The sequence below is a fragment of the Gnatocerus cornutus genome, chromosome 8 (genome assembly GCF_029298725.1).
Source record: "Gnatocerus cornutus isolate USDA-ARS CGAHR chromosome 8, icGnaCorn1.1, whole genome shotgun sequence".
Taxonomy (NCBI): Eukaryota; Metazoa; Arthropoda; class Insecta; order Coleoptera; family Tenebrionidae; genus Gnatocerus; species Gnatocerus cornutus.
The window spans coordinates 3830438-3846950 of NC_142240.1; positions in this window are offsets into that span (position 1 = coordinate 3830438).

Genomic DNA, 16513 nt, shown 5'->3' on the forward strand with positions numbered 1-16513 from the left:
CCAGAAAACAACGAAAATCGGCGAGAAATCGTCGTTTTGCATCGAAATATGCGGTTTTCTGTAAGAATTTTGATGATTTCGTGCAGAATTCTGCTGTTTTCTTTCAATTCAGCCGTTGAATCTAGGTAAAAAGTCATAATTTTGTAGATTTCGTGCTCTTCTTGGCGAATTCAAGATAGAAAACAACGAAAATCGTCGAGAAATCGTTGTTTTGCATCGAAATATGCGGTTTTCTGTAAGAATTTTGATGATTTCGTGCAGAATTCTGCTGTTTTCTTGCAATTCAGCCGTTGAATCTAGGTAAAAAGTCATGATTTTGTAGATTTCGTGCTCTTCTTGGCGAATTCAAGATAGAAAACAACGAAAATCGGCGAGAAATCGTTGATTTGCATCGAAATATGCAGTTTTCTCTAGGAATTTTGATGATTTCGTGCAGAATTCTGCTGTTTTTTTGCAATTCAGCCGTTGAATCTTGGTAAAAAGTCATGATTTTGTAGATTTCGTGCGCTTCTTTGCGAATTTAAGCCAGAAAACAACGAAAATCGGCGAGAAATCGTCGTTTTGCATCGAAATATGCGGTTTTCTCTAAGAATTTTGACGATTTCGTGCAGAATTCTGCTGTTTTCTTGCAATTCAGCAGATGAATCTTGGTAAAAAGTCATGATTTTGTAGATTTCGTGCTCTTCTTTGCGAATTCAAGATAGAAAACAACGAAAATCAGCAAGAAATCGTCGTTTTGCATCAAAATATGCGGTTTTCTCTAAGAATTTTGATGATTTCGTGCAGAATTCTGCTGTTTTCTTGCAATTCAGCCGTTGAATCTTGGTAAAAAGTCATGATTTTGTAGATTTTGTGCTCTTCTTTGCAAATTCATGCCAGAAAACAAGATTTCTCTTCTTTGCGAATTCAAGATAGAAAACAAAGAAAATCAGCGAGAAATCGTCGTTTTGCATCGAAATATGCGGTTTTCTGTAAGAATTTTGATGATTTCGTGCAGAATTCTGCTGTTTTCTTGCAATTCAGCCGTTGAATCTTGGTTAAAAGTCATGATTTTGTAGATTTCCTGCTCTTCTTTCCGAATTCAAGCCAGAAAACAACGAAAATCGGCGAGAAATCGTCGTTTTGCATCGAAATATGCGGTTTTCTGTAAGAATTTTGATGATTTCGTGCAGAATTCTGCTGTTTTCTTTCAATTCAGCCGTTGAATCTAGGTAAAAAGTCATAATTTTGTAGATTTCGTGCTCTTCTTGGCGAATTCAAGATAGAAAACAACGAAAATCGTCGAGAAATCGTTGTTTTGCATCGAAATATGCGGTTTTCTGTAAGAATTTTGATGATTTCGTGCAGAATTCTGCTGTTTTCTTGCAATTCAGCCGTTGAATCTAGGTAAAAAGTCATGATTTTGTAGATTTCGTGCTCTTCTTGGCGAATTCAAGATAGAAAACAACGAAAATCGGCGAGAAATCGTTGTTTTGCATCGAAATATGCAGTTTTCTCTAGGAATTTTGATGATTTCGTGCAGAATTCTGCTGTTTTTTTGCAATTCAGCCGTTGAATCTTGGTAAAAAGTCATGATTTTGTAGATTTCGTGCGCTTCTTTGCGAATTTAAGCCAGAAAACAACGAAAATCGGCGAGAAATCGTCGTTTTGCATCGAAATATGCGGTTTTCTCTAAGAATTTTGACGATTTCGTGCAGAATTCTGCTGTTTTCTTGCAATTCAGCAGATGAATCTTGGTAAAAAGTCATGATTTTGTAGATTTCGTGCTCTTCTTTACGAATTCAAGATAGAAAACAACAAAAATCAGCGAGAAATCGTCGTTTTGCATCGAAATATGCGGTTTTCTCTAAGAATTTTGATGATTTCGTGCAGAATTCTGCTCTTTTCTTGCAATTCAGTCGTTGAATCTTGGTAAAAAGTCATGATTTTGTAGATTTCGTGCTCTTCTTTGCGAATTCATGCCAGAAAACAACGAAAATCGGCGAGAAATCGTCGTTTTGGCATCGAAATATGCGGTTTTCTGTAAGAATTTTGATGATTTCGTGCAGAATTCTGCTGTTTTCTTGCAATTCAGCCGTTGAATCTTGGTAAAAAGTCATGATTTTGTAGATTTCGTGCTCTTCTTTGCGAATTCAAGCCAGAAAACAACGAAAATCGGCGAGAAATTGTCGTTTTGCATCGAAATATGCGGTTTTCTGTAAGAATTTTGATGATTTCGTGCAGAATTCTGCTGTTTTCTTGCAATTCAGCCGTTGAATCTAGGTAAAAAGTCATGATTTTGTAGATTTCGTGCTCTTCTTGGCGAATTCAAGATAGAAAACAACGAAAATCGGCGAGAAATCGTTGTTTTGCATCGTAATATGCAGTTTTCTCTAAGAATTTTGATGATTTCGTGCAGAATTCTGCTGTTTTCTTGCAATTCAGCCGTTGAATCTTGGTAAAAAGTGATGATTTTGTAGATTTCGTGCTCTTTTTTGCGAATTCAAGCCAGAAAACAACGAAAATCGGCGAGAAATCGTTGTTTTGCATCGAAATATGCGGTTTTCTGTAAGAATTTTGATGATTTCGTTCAGAATTCTGCTGTTTTCTTGCAATTCAGCCGTTGAATCTAGGTAAAAAGTCATGATTTTGTAGATTTCGTGCTCTTCTTGGCGAATTCAAGATAGAAAACAACGAAAATCGGCGAGAAATCGTTGTTTTGCATCGAAATATGCAGTTTTCTCTAGGAATTTTGATGATTTCGTGCAGAATTCTGCTGTTTTTTTGCAATTCAGCCGTTGAATCTTGGTAAAAAGTCATGATTTTGTAGATTTCGTGCGCTTCTTTGCGAATTTAAGCCAGAAAACAACGAAAATCGGCGAGAAATCGTCGTTTTGCATCGAAATATGCGGTTTTCTCTAAGAATTTTGACGATTTCGTGCAGAATTCTGCTGTTTTCTTGCAATTCAGCAGATGAATCTTGGTAAAAAGTCATGATTTTGTAGATTTCGTGCTCTTCTTTGCGAATTCAAGATAGAAAACAACAAAAATCAGCGAGAAATCGTCGTTTTGCATCGAAATATGCGGTTTTCTGTAAGAATTTTGATGATTTCGTGCAGAATTCTGCTGTTTTCTTGCAATTCAGCCGTTGAATCTTGGTAAAAAGTCATGATTTTGTAGATTTTGTGCTCTTCTTTGCAAATTCATGCCAGAAAACAAGATTTCTCTTCTTTGCGAATTCAAGATAGAAAACAAAGAAAATCAGCGAGAAATCGTCGTTTTGCATCGAAATATGCGGTTTTCTGTAAGAATTTTGATGATTTCGTGCAGAATTCTGCTGTTTTCTTGCAATTCAGCCGTTGAATCTTGGTTAAAAGTCATGATTTTGTAGATTTCCTGCTCTTCTTTCCGAATTCAAGCCAGAAAACAACGAAAATCGGCGAGAAATCGTCGTTTTGCATCGAAATATGCGGTTTTCTGTAAGAATTTTGATGATTTCGTGCAGAATTCTGCTGTTTTCTTTCAATTCAGCCGTTGAATCTAGGTAAAAAGTCATAATTTTGTAGATTTCGTGCTCTTCTTGGCGAATTCAAGATAGAAAACAACGAAAATCGTCGAGAAATCGTTGTTTTGCATCGAAATATGCGGTTTTCTGTAAGAATTTTGATGATTTCGTGCAGAATTCTGCTGTTTTCTTGCAATTCAGCCGTTGAATCTAGGTAAAAAGTCATGATTTTGTAGATTTCGTGCTCTTCTTGGCGAATTCAAGATAGAAAACAACGAAAATCGGCGAGAAATCGTTGATTTGCATCGAAATATGCAGTTTTCTCTAGGAATTTTGATGATTTCGTGCAGAATTCTGCTGTTTTTTTGCAATTCAGCCGTTGAATCTTGGTAAAAAGTCATGATTTTGTAGATTTCGTGCGCTTCTTTGCGAATTTAAGCCAGAAAACAACGAAAATCGGCGAGAAATCGTCGTTTTGCATCGAAATATGCGGTTTTCTCTAAGAATTTTGACGATTTCGTGCAGAATTCTGCTGTTTTCTTGCAATTCAGCAGATGAATCTTGGTAAAAAGTCATGATTTTGTAGATTTCGTGCTCTTCTTTGCGAATTCAAGATAGAAAACAACAAAAATCAGCGAGAAATCGTCGTTTTGCATCGAAATATGCGGTTTTCTCTAAGAATTTTGATGATTTCGTGCAGAATTCTGCTCTTTTCTTGCAATTCAGTCGTTGAATCTTGGTAAAAAGTCATGATTTTGTAGATTTCGTGCTCTTCTTTGCGAATTCATGCCAGAAAACAACGAAAATCGGCGAGAAATCGTCGTTTTGCATCGAAATATGCGGTTTTCTGTAAGAATTTTGATGATTTCGTGCAGAATTCTGCTGTTTTCTTGCAATTCAGCCGTTGAATCTTGGTAAAAAGTCATGACTTTGTAGATTTCGTGCTCTTCTTTGCGAATTCAAGCCAGAAAACAACGAAAATCGGCGAGAAATTGTCGTTTTGCATCGAAATATGCGGTTTTCTGTAAGAATTTTGATGATTTCGTGCAGAATTCTGCTGTTTTCTTGCAATTCAGCCGTTGAATCTAGGTAAAAAGTCATGATTTTGTAGATTTCGTGCTCTTCTTGGCGAATTCAAGATAGAAAACAACGAAAATCGGCGAGAAATCGTTGTTTTGCATCGTAATATGCAGTTTTCTCTAAGAATTTTGATGATTTCGTGCAGAATTCTGCTGTTTTCTTGCAATTCAGCCGTTGAATCTTGGTAAAAAGTGATGATTTTGTAGATTTCGTGCTCTTTTTTGCGAATTCAAGCCAGAAAACAACGAAAATCGGCGAGAAATCGTTGTTTTGCATCGAAATATGCGGTTTTCTGTAAGAATTTTGATGATTTCGTGCAGAATTCTGCTGTTGTCTTGCAATTCAGCCGTTGAATCTTGGTAAAAAGTCATGATTTTGTAGATTTAGTGCTCTTCTTTGCAAATTCAAGCCAGAAAACAACGAAAATCGGCGAGAAATCGTCGTTTTGCATCGAAAAATGCGGTTTTCTGTAAGAATTTTGATGATTTCGTGCAGAATTCTGCTGTTTTCTTGCAATTCAGCCGTTGAATCTTGGTAAAAAGTCATGATTTTGAAGATTTCGTACTCTTCTTTGCGAATTCAAGCCAGAAAACAACGAAAATCGGCGAGAAATCGTCGTTTTGCATCGAAATATGCGGTTTTCTGTAAGAATTTTGATGATTTCGTGCAGAATTCTGCTGTTTTCTTGCAATTCAGCCGTTGAATCTTGGTAAAAAGTCATGATTTTGTAGATTTAGTGCTCTTCTTTGCAAATTCAAGCCAGAAAACAACGAAAATCGGCGAGAAATCGTTGCTTTGCATCGTAATATGCAGTTTTCTGTAAGAATTTTGATGATTTCGTGCAGAATTCTGCTGTTTTCTTACAATTCAGCCGTTGAATCTTGGTAAAAAGTCATGATTTTGTAGATTCCGTGCTCTTCTTTGCGAATTCAAGATAGAAAACAACGAAAATCAGCGAGAAATCGTCGTTTTGCATCGAAATATGCGGTTTTCTCTAAGAATTTTGATGATTTTGTGCAGAATTCTGCTGTTTTCTTGCAATTCAGCCGTTGAATCTTGGTAAAAAGTCATGATTTTGTAGATTTCGTGCTCTTCTTTGCGAATTCAAGATAGAAAACAACGAAAATCAGCGAGAAAACGTCGTTTTGCATCGAAATATGCGGTTTTCTCTAAGAATTTTGATGATTTCGTGCAGAAATCTGCTGTTTTCTTGCAATTCAGCCGTTGAATTTTGGTAAAAAGTCATGATTTTGTAGATTTCGTGCTCTTCTTTGCAAATTCATGCCAGAAAACAACGAAAATCGGCGAGAAATCGTCGTTTTGCATCGAAATATGCGGTTTTCTGTAAGAATTTTGATGATTTCGTGCAGAATTCTGCTGTTTTCTTGCAATTCAGCCGTTGAATCTTGGTAAAAAATCATGATTTTGTAGATTTCGTGCTCTTCTTTGCAAATTCAAGCCAGAAAACAACGAAAATTGGCGAGAAATCGTCGTTTTGCATCGAAATATGCGGTTCTCTGTAAGAATTTTGATGATTTCGTGCAGAATTCTGCTGTTTTCTTGCAATTCAGCCGTTGAATCTTGGTAAAAAATCATGATTTTGTAGATTTCGTGCTCTTCTTTGCATATTCAAGCCAGAAAACAACGAAAATCGGCGAGAAATCGTCGTTTTGCATCGAAATATGCGGTTTTCTGTAAGAATTTTGATGATTTCGTGCAGAATTCTGCTGTTTTCTTGCAATTCAGCTGTTGAATCTAGGTAAAAAGTCATGATTTTGTAGATTTCGTGCTCTTCTTTGCGAATTCAAGATAGAAAACAACGAAAATCAGCGAGAAAACGTCGTTTTGCATCGAAATATGCGGTTTTCTGTAAGAATTTTGATGATTTCGTGCAGAATTCTGCTGTTTTCTTGCAATTCAGCCGTTGAATCTTGGTAAAAAATCATGATTTTGTAGATTTCGTGCTCTTCTTTGCATATTCAAGCCAGAAAACAACGAAAATCGGCGAGAAATCGTCGTTTTGCATCGAAATATGCGGTTTCTGTAAGAATTTTGATGATTTCGTGCAGAATTCTGCTGTTTTCTTGCAATTCAGCCGTTGAATCTAGGTAAAAAGTCATGATTTTGTAGATTTCGTGCTCTTCTTGGCGAATTCAAGATAGAAAACAACGAAAATCGGCGAGAAATCGTTGTTTTGCATCGAAATATGCAGTTTTCTCTAAGAATTTTGATGATTTCGTGGAGAATTCTGCTGTTTTCTTGCAATTCAGCCGTTGAATCTTGGTAAAAAGTCATGATTCTGTAGATTTCGTGCTCTTCTTTGCGAATTCAAGCCAGAAAACAACGAAAATCGGCGAGAAATCGTTGTTTTGCATCGAAATATGCGGTTTTCTGTAAGAATTTTGATGATTTCGTGCAGAATTCTGCTGTTTTCTTGCAATTCAGCCGTAGAATCTCGGTAAAAAGTGATGATTTTGTAGATTTCGTGCTCTTCTTTGCGAATTCAAGCCAGAAAACAACGAAAATCGGCGAGAAATCGTTGTTTTGCATCGAAATATGCGGTTTTCTGTAAGAATTTTGATGATTTCGTGCAGAATTCTGCTGTTTTCTTGCAATTCAGCCGTAGAATCTCGGTAAAAAGTGATGATTTTGTAGATTTCGTGCTCTTCTTTGCGAATTCAAGCCAGAAAACAACGAAAATCGGCGAGAAATCGTTGTTTTGCATCGAAATATGAGGTTTTCTGTAAGAATTTTGATGATTTCGTGCAGAATTCTGCTGTTTTCTTGCAATTCAGCCGTTGAATCTTGGTAAAAAGTCATGATTTTGTAGATTTCGTGCTCTTCTTTGCGAATTCAAGCCAGAAAACAACGAAAATCGGCGAGAAATCGTCGTTTTGCATCGAAAAATGCGGTTTTCTGTAAGAATTTTGATGATTTCGTGCAGAATTCTGCTGTTTTCTTGCAATTCAGCCGTTGAATCTTGGTAAAAAGTCATGATTTTGTAGATTTCGTGCTCTTCTTTGCAAATTCAAGCCAGAAAACAACGAAAATCGGCGAGAAATCGTCGTTTTGCATCAAAATATGCGGTTTTCTGTAAGAATTTTGATGATTTCGTGCAGAATTCTGCTGTTTTCTTGCAATTCAGCTGTTGAATCTTGGTAAAAAGTCATGATTTTGTAGATTCCGTGCTCTTCTTTGCGAATTCAAGATAGAAAACAACGAAAATCAGCGAGAAATCGTCGTTTTGCATCGAAATATGCGGTTTTCTCTAAGAATTTTGATGATTTCGTGCAGAATTCTGCTGTTTTCTTGCAATTCAGCCGTTGAATCTTGGTAAAAAGTGATGATTTTGTAGATTTCGTGCTCTTCTTTGCGAATTCAAGCCAGAAAACAACGAAAATCGGCGAGAAATCGTCGTTTTGCATCGAAATATGCGGTTTTCTCTAAGAATTTTGATGATTTCGTGCAGAATTCTGCTGTTTTCTTGCAATTCAGTCGTTGAATCTTGGTAAAAAGTGATGATTTTGTAGATTTCGTGCTCTTCTTTGCGAATTAAAGCCAGAAAACAACGAAAATCGGCGAGAAATCGTCGTTTTGCATCGAAATATGCGGTTTTCTCTAAGAATTTTGACGATTTAGTGCAGAATTCTGCTGTTTACTTGCAATTCAGCCGTTGAATCTTGGTAAAAAGTCATGATTTTGTAGATTTCGTGCTCTTCTTTGCGAATTCAAGATAGAAAACAACGAAAATCAGCGAGAAATCGTCGTTTTGCATCGAAATATGCGGTTTTCTCTAAGAATTTTGATGATTTCGTGCAGAATTCTGCTGTTTTCTTGCAATTCAGCCGTTGAATCTTGGTAAAAAGTCATGATTTTGTAGATTTCGTGCTCTTCTTTGCAAATTCATGCCAGAAAACAACGAAAATCGGCCAGAAATCGTCGTTTTGCATCGAAATATGCGGTTTTCTGTAAGAATTTTGATGATTTCGTGCAGAATTCTGCTGTTTTCTTGCAATTCAGCCGTTGAATCTTGGTAAAAAGTCATGATTTTGTAGATTTCGTGCTCTTCTTTGCGAATTCAAGATAGAAAACAACGAAAATCAGCGAGAAATCGTCGTTTTGCATCGAAATATGCGGTTTTCTCTAAGAATTTTGATGATTTCGTGCAGAATTCTGCTGTTTTCTTGCAATTCAGCCGTTGAATCTTGGTAAAAAGTCATGATTTTGTAGATTTCGTGCTCTTCTTTGCGAATTCATGCCAGAAAACAACGAAAATCGGCGAGAAATCGTCGTTTTGCATCGAAATATGCGGTTTTCTGTAAGAATTTTGATGATTTCGTGCAGAATTCTGCTGTTTTCTTGCAATTCAGCCGTTGAATCTTGGTAAAAAGTCATGATTTTGTAGATTTCGTGCTCTTCTTTGCGAATTCAAGCCAGAAAACAACAAAAATCGGCGAGAAATCGTCGTTTTGCATCGAAATATGCGGTTTTCTGTAAGAATTTTGATGATTTCGTGCAGAATTCTGCTGTTTTCTTGCAATTCAGCCGTTGAATCTAGGTAAAAAATCATGATTTTGTAGATTTCGTGCTCTTCTTGGCGCATTCAAGATAGAAAACAACGAAAATCGGCGAGAAATCGTTGTTTTGCATCGTAATATGCAGTTTTCTCTAAAAATTTTGATGATTTCGTGCAGAATTCTGCTGTTTTCTTGCAATTCAGCCGTTGAATCTTGGTAAAAAGTCATGATTTTGTAGATTTAGTGCTCTTCTTTGCGAATTCAAGCCAGAAAACAACGAAAATCGGCGAGAAATCGTCGTTTTGCATCGAAATATGCGGTTTTCTCTAAGAATTTTGACGATTTAGTGCAGAATTCTGCTGTTTACTTGCAATTCAGCCGTTGAATCTTGGTAAAAAGTCATGATTTTGTAGATTTCGTGCTCTTCTTTACGAATTCAAGCCAGAAAACAACGAAAATCGGCGAGAAATCGTCGTTTTGCATCGAAATATGCGGTTTTCTCTAAGAATTTTGATGATTTCGTGCAGAATTCTGCTGTTTTCTTGCAATTCAGCCGTTGAATCTTGGTAAAAAGTGATGATTTTGTAGATTTCGTGCTCTTCTTTGCGAATTCAAGCCAGAAAACAACGAAAATCGGCTAGAAATCGTCGCTTTGCATCGAAATATGCGGTTTTCTGTAAGAATTTTGATGATTTCGTGCAGAATTCTGCTGTTTTCTTGCAATTCAGCCGTTGAATCTTGGTAAAAAGTCATGATTTTGTAGATTTTGTGCTCTTCTTTGCGAAATCAAGCCAGAAAACAACGAAAATCGCCGAGAAATCGTCGATTTGCATCGAAATATGCGGTTTTCTGTAAGAATTTTGATGATTTCGTGCAGAATTCTGCTGTTTTCTTGCAATTCAGCCGTTGAATCTAGGTAAAAAGTCATGATTTTGTAGATTTCGTGCTCTTCTTGGCGAATTCAAGATAGAAAACAACGAAAATCGGCGAAAAATAGTTGTTTTGCATCGAAATATGCGGTTTTCTGTAAGAATTTTGATGATTTCGTGCAGAATTCTGCTGTTTTCTTGCAATTCAGCCGTTGAATCTAGGTAAAAAGTCATGATTTTGTAGATTTCGTGCTCTTCTTGGCGAATTCAAGATAGAAAACAACGAAAATCGGCGAGAAATCGTTGTTTTGCATCGAAATATGCAGTTTTCTCTAAGAATTTTGATGATTTCGTGCAGAATTCAGCCGTTGAATCTTGGTAAAAAGTCATGATTTTGTAGATTTCGTGCTCTTCTTTGCGAATTCAAGCCAGAAAACAACGAAAATCGGCGAGAAATCGTCGTTTTGCATCGAAGAATGCGGTTTTCTTTAAGAATTTTGATGATTTCGTGCAGAATTCTGCTGTTTTCTTGCAATTCAGCCGTTGAATCTTGGTAAAATGTGATGATTTTGTAGATTTCGTGCTCTTCTTTGCGAATTCAAGCCAGAAAACAACGAAAATCGGCGAGAAATCGTCGTTTTGCATCGAAATGTGCGGTTTTCTCTAAGAATTTTGATGATTTCGTGCAGAATTCTGCTGTTTTCTTGCAATTCAGCCGTTGAATCTTGGTAAAAAGTGATGATTTTGTAGATTTCGTGCTCTTCTTTGCGAATTAAAGCCAGAAAACAACGAAAATCGGCGAGAAATCGTCGTTTTGCATCGAAATATGCGGTTTTCTCTAAGAATTTTGACGATTTCGTGCAGAATTCTGCTGTTTACTTGCAATTCAGCCGTTGAATCTTGGTAAAAAGTCATGATTTTGTAGATTTCGTGCTCTTCTTTGCGAATTCAAGATAGAAAACAACGAAAATCAGCGAGAAATCGTCGTTTTGCATCGAAATATGCGGTTTTCTCTAAGAGTTTTGATGATTTCGTGCAGAATTCTGCTGTTTTCTTGCAATTCAGCCGTTGAATCTTGGTAAAAAGTCATGATTTTGTAGATTTCGTGCTCTTCTTTGCAAATTCATGCCAGAAAACAACGAAAATCGGCGAGAAATCGTCGTTTTGCATCGAAATATGCGGTTTTCTGTAAGAATTTTGATGATTTCGTGCAGAATTCTGCTGTTTTCTTGCAATTTAGCTGTTGAATCTTGGTAAAAAGTCATGATTTTGTAGATTTCGTGCTCTTCTTTGCAAATTCAAGCCAGAAAACAACGAAAATCGGCGAGAAATCGTCGTTTTGCATCGAAATATGCGGTTTTCTGTAAGAATTTTGATGATTTCGTGCAGAATTCTGCTGTTTTCTTGCAATTCAGCCGTTGAATCTTGGTAAAAAGTCATGATTTTGTAGATTTTGTGCTCTTCTTTGCGAATTCAAGCCAGAAAACAACGAAAATCGCCGAGAAATTGTCGATTTGCATCGAAATATGCGGTTTTCTGTAAGAATTTTGATGATTTCGTGCAGAATTCTGCTGTTTTCTTGCAATTCAGCCGTTGAATCTAGGTAAAAAGTCATGATTTTGTAGATTTCGTGCTCTTCTTGGCGAATTCAAGATAGAAAACAACGAAAATCGGCGAGAAATCGTTGTTTTGCATCGAAATATGCGGTTTTCTGTAAGAATTTTGATGATTTCGTGCAGAATTCTGCTGTTTTCTTGCAATTCAGCCGTTGAATCTAGGTAAAGAGTCATGATTTTGTAGATTTCGTGCTCTTCTTGGCGAATTCAAGACAGAAAACAACGAAAATCGGCAAGAAATCGTTGTTTTGCATCGAAATATGCAGTTTTCTCTAAGAATTTTGATGATTTCGTGCAGAATTCAGCCGTTGAATCTTGGTAAAAAGTCATGATTTTGTAGATTTCGTGCTCTTCTTTGCGAATTCAAGCCAGAAAACAACGAAAATCGGCGAGAAATCGTCGTTTTGCATCGAAAAATGCGGTTTTCTCTAAGAATTTTGATGATTTCGTGCAGAATTCTGCTGTTTTCTTGCAATTCAGCCGTTGAATCTTGGTAAAAAGTGATGATTTTGTAGATTTCGTGCTCTTCTTTGCGAATTAAAGCCAGAAAACAACGAAAATCGGCGAGAAATCGTCGTTTTGCATCGAAATATGCGGTTTTCTCTAAGAATTTTGACGATTTCGTGCAGAATTCTGCTGTTTACTTGCAATTCAGCCGTTGAATCTTGGTAAAAAGTCATGATTTTGTAGATTTCGTGCTCTTCTTTGCAAATTCAAGATAGAAAACAACGAAAATCAGCGAGAAATCGTCGTTTTGCATCGAAATATGCGGTTTTCTCTAAGAATTTTGATGATTTCGTGCAGAATTCTGCTGTTTTCTTGCAATTCAGCCGTTGAATCTTGGTAAAAAGTCATGATTTTGTAGATTTCGTGCTCTTCTTTGCGAATTCAAGCCAGAAAACAACGAAAATCGGCGAGAAATCGTCGTTTTGCATCGAAATATGCGGTTTTCTGTCAGAATTTTGATGATTTCGTGCAGAATTCTGCTGTTTTCTTGCAATTCAGCCGTTGAATCTTGGTAAAAAGTCATGATTTTGTAGATTTTGTGCTCTTCTTTGCGAATTCAAGCCAGAAAACAACGAAAATCGCCGAGAAATTGTCGATTTGCATCGAAATATGCGGTTTTCTGTAAGAATTTTGATGATTTCGTGCAGAATTCTGCTGTTTTCTTGCAATTCAGCCGTTGAATCTAGGTAAAAAGTCATGATTTTGTAGATTTCGTGCTCTTCTTGGCGAATTCAAGATAGAAAACAACGAAAATCGGCGAGAAATCGTTGTTTTGCATCGAAATATGCGGTTTTCTGTAAGAATTTTGATGATTTCGTGCAGAATTCTGCTGTTTTCTTGCAATTCAGCCGTTGAATCTAGGTAAAGAGTCATGATTTTGTAGATTTCGTGCTCTTCTTGGCGAATTCAAGATAGAAAACAACGAAAATGGGCAAGAAATCGTTGTTTTGCATCGAAATATGCAGTTTTCTCTAAGAATTTTGATGATTTCGTGCAGAATTCAGCCGTTGAATCTTGGTAAAAAGTCATGATTTTGTAGATTTCGTGCTCTTCTTTGCGAATTCAAGCCAGAAAACAACGAAAATCGGCGATAAATCGTCGTTTTGCATCGAAAAATGCGGTTTTCTTTAAGAATTTTGATGATTTCGTGCAGAATTCTGCTGTTTTCTTGCAATTCAGCCGTTGAATCTTGGTAAAATGTGATGATTTTGTAGATTTCGTGCTCTTCTTTGCGAATTCAAGCCAGAAAACAACGAAAATCGGCGAGAAATCGTCGTTTTGCATCGAAATATGCGGTTTTCTCTAAGAATTTTGATGATTTCGTGCAGAATTCTGCTGTTTTCTTGCAATTCAGCCGTTGAATCTTGGTAAAAAGTGATGATTTTGTAGATTTCGTGCTCTTCTTTGCGAATTAAAGCCAGAAAACAACGAAAATCGGCGAGAAATCGTCGTTTTGCATCGAAATATGCGGTTTTCTCTAAGAATTTTGACGATTTCGTGCAGAATTCTGCTGTTTACTTGCAATTCAGCCGTTGAATCTTGGTAAAAAGTCATGATTTTGTAGATTTCGTGCTCTTCTTTGCGAATTCAAGATAGAAAACAACGAAAATCAGCGAGAAATCGTCGTTTTGCATCGAAATATGCGGTTTTCTCTAAGAATTTTGATGATTTCGTGCAGAATTCTGCTGTTTTCTTGCAATTCAGCCGTTGAATCTTGGTAAAAAGTCATGATTTTGTAGATTTCGTGCTCTTCTTTGCAAATTCATGCCAGAAAACAACGAAAATCGGCGAGAAATCGTCGTTTTGCATCGAAATATGCGGTTTTCTGTAAGAATTTTGATGATTTCGTGCAGAATTCTGCTGTTTTCTTGCAATTCAGCCGTTGAATCTTGGTAAAAAGTCATGATTTTGTAGATTTCGTGCTCTTCTTTGCGAATTCAAGCCAGAAAACAACGAAAATCGGCTAGAAATCGTCGTTTTGCATCGAAATATGCGGTTTTCTGTAAGAATTTTGATGATTTTGTGCAGAATTCTGCTGTTTTCTTGCAATTCAGCCGTTGAATCTAGGTAAAAAGTCATGATTTTATAGATTTCGTGCTCTTCTTGGCGAATTCAAGATAGAAAACAACGAAAATCGGCGAGAAATCGTTGTTTTGCATCGAAATATGCGGTTTTCTGTAAGAATTTTGATGATTTCGTGCAGAATTCTGCTGTTTTCTTGCAATTCAGCCGTTGAATCTAGGTAAAAAGTCATGATTTTGTAGATTTCGTGCTCTTCTTGGCGAATTCAAGATAGAAAACAACGAAAATCGGCGTGAAATCGTTGTTTTGCATCGAAATATGCAGTTTTCTCTAAGAATTTTGATGATTTCGTGCAGAATTCTGCTGTTTTCTTGCAATTCAGCCGTTGAATCTTGGTAAAAAGTCATGATTTTGTAGATTTCGTGCTCTTCTTTGCGAATTCAAGATAGAAAACAACGAAAATCAGCGAGAAATCGTCGTTTTGCATCGAAATATGCGGTTTTCTCTAAGAATTTTGATGATTTCGTGCAGAATTCTGCTGTTTTCTTGCAATTCAGCCGTTGAATCTTGGTAAAAAGTCATGATTTTGTAGATTTCGTGCTCTTCTTTGCAAATTCATGCCAGAAAACAACGAAAATCGGCGAGAAATCGTCGTTTTGCATCGAAATATGCGGTTTTCTGTAAGAATTTTGATGATTTCGTGCAGAATTCTGCTGTTTTCTTGCAATTCAGCCGTTGAATCTTGGTAAAAAGTCATGATTTTGTAGATTTCGTGCTCTTCTTTGCGAATTCAAGCCAGAAAACAACGAAAATCGGCTAGAAATCGTCGTTTTGCATCGAAATATGCGGTTTTCTGTAAGAATTTTGATGATTTTGTGCAGAATTCTGCTGTTTTCTTGCAATTCAGCCGTTGAATCTAGGTAAAAAGTCATGATTTTATAGATTTCGTGCTCTTCTTGGCGAATTCAAGATAGAAAACAACGAAAATCGGCGAGAAATCGTTGTTTTGCATCGAAATATGCGGTTTTCTGTAAGAATTTTGATGATTTCGTGCAGAATTCTGCTGTTTTCTTGCAATTCAGCCGTTGAATCTAGGTAAAAAGTCATGATTTTGTAGATTTCGTGCTCTTCTTGGCGAATTCAAGATAGAAAAGAACGAAAATCGGCGTGAAATCGTTGTTTTGCATCGAAATATGCAGTTTTCTCTAAGAATTTTGATGATTTCGTGCAGAATTCTGCTGTTTTCTTGCAATTCAGCCGTTGAATCTTGGTAAAAAGTCATGATTTTGTAGATTTCGTGCTCTTCTTTGCGAATTCAAGATAGAAAACAACGAAAATCAGCGAGAAATCGTCGTTTTGCATCGAAATATGCGGTTTTCTCTAAGAATTTTGATGATTTCGTGCAGAATTCTGCTGTTTTCTTGCAATTCAGCCGTTGAATCTTGGTAAAAAGTCATGATTTTGTAGATTTCGTGCTCTTCTTTGCAAATTCATGCCAGAAAACAACGAAAATCGGCGAGAAATCGTCGTTTTGCATCGAAATATGCGGTTTTCTGTAAGAATTTTGATGATTTCGTGCAGAATTCTGCTGTTTTCTTGCAATTCAGCCGTTGAATCTTGGTAAAAAGTCATGATTTTGTAGATTTCGTGCTCTTCTTTGCGAATTCAAGCCAGAAAACAACGAAAATCGGCTAGAAATCGTCGTTTTGCATCGAAATATGCGGTTTTCTGTAAGAATTTTGATGATTTTGTGCAGAATTCTGCTGTTTTCTTGCAATTCAGCCGTTGAATCTAGGTAAAAAGTCATGATTTTATAGATTTCGTGCTCTTCTTGGCGAATTCAAGATAGAAAACAACGAAAATCGGCGAGAAATCGTTGTTTTGCATCGAAATATGCGGTTTTCTGTAAGAATTTTGATGATTTCGTGCAGAATTCTGCTGTTTTCTTGCAATTCAGCCGTTGAATCTAGGTAAAAAGTCATGATTTTGTAGATTTCGTGCTCTTCTTGGCGAATTCAAGATAGAAAACAACGAAAATCGGCGTGAAATCGTTGTTTTGCATCGAAATATGCAGTTTTCTCTAAGAATTTTGATGATTTCGTGCAGAATTCTGCTGTTTTCTTGCAATTCAGCCGTTGAATCTTGGTAAAAAGTCATGATTTTGTAGATTTCGTGCTCTTCTTTGCGAATTCAAGCCAGAAAACAACGAAAATCGGCGAGAAATCGTCGTTTTGCATCGAAATATGCGGTTTTCTGTAAGAATTTTGATGATTTCGTGCAGAATTCTGCGGTTTTCTTGCAATTCAGCCGTTGAATCTTGGTAAAAAGTCATGATTTTGTAGATTTCGTGCTCTTCTTTGCGAATTCAAGCCAGAAAACAACGAAAATCGGCGAGAAATCGTCGTTTTGCATCGAAAT